Source organism: Penaeus monodon, chromosome 24, assembly GCF_015228065.2.
Source record: "Penaeus monodon isolate SGIC_2016 chromosome 24, NSTDA_Pmon_1, whole genome shotgun sequence".
Lineage (NCBI taxonomy): Eukaryota > Metazoa > Arthropoda > Malacostraca > Decapoda > Penaeidae > Penaeus > Penaeus monodon.
In genome coordinates this window covers 29,067,525-29,067,839 of record NC_051409.1, presented here as the reverse complement: position 1 = coordinate 29,067,839, position 315 = coordinate 29,067,525, and the positions used below count along the sequence as shown (strand labels likewise).

The 315-nt window shown below is 34.0% G+C and overlaps 1 protein-coding gene across 1 annotated transcript in view; it reads right to left on the bottom strand.

The window, feature by feature from the left end:
- The window catches only part of LOC119588708 (transformer-2 protein homolog alpha-like), a gene marked incomplete in the record, with an annotated part of 51,250 nt that overhangs the window by 2,690 nt on the left and 48,245 nt on the right, over positions 1-315 (bottom strand).

Below are 315 nucleotides of genomic sequence, written 5' to 3'. Positions count from 1 at the left end.
TTAATCTATGAATGTATCTGAGACGGCTTCACTGTGCCTGGTTCAGAGAAACAAGTTGTGAGTAAATGAGAAAAAAAAAAAAAAGTGAGAAAGATGAGACAGACATATACAAATTAATACATTTATGAATATTCATGGACACCCACAAGCATACTCACACCCACTCACAGCCTCACATTAACACATGTGGCAATTTTTCATTCCTTGCTCCTTTTAATATTTGCAGTAAGGATTTCTGTCATGAAGAGTCTCTTTCTGTCTAAATTGATAACATTGCATACCAAAAGACAAACAAAAAGGAAATAAGATACTGAT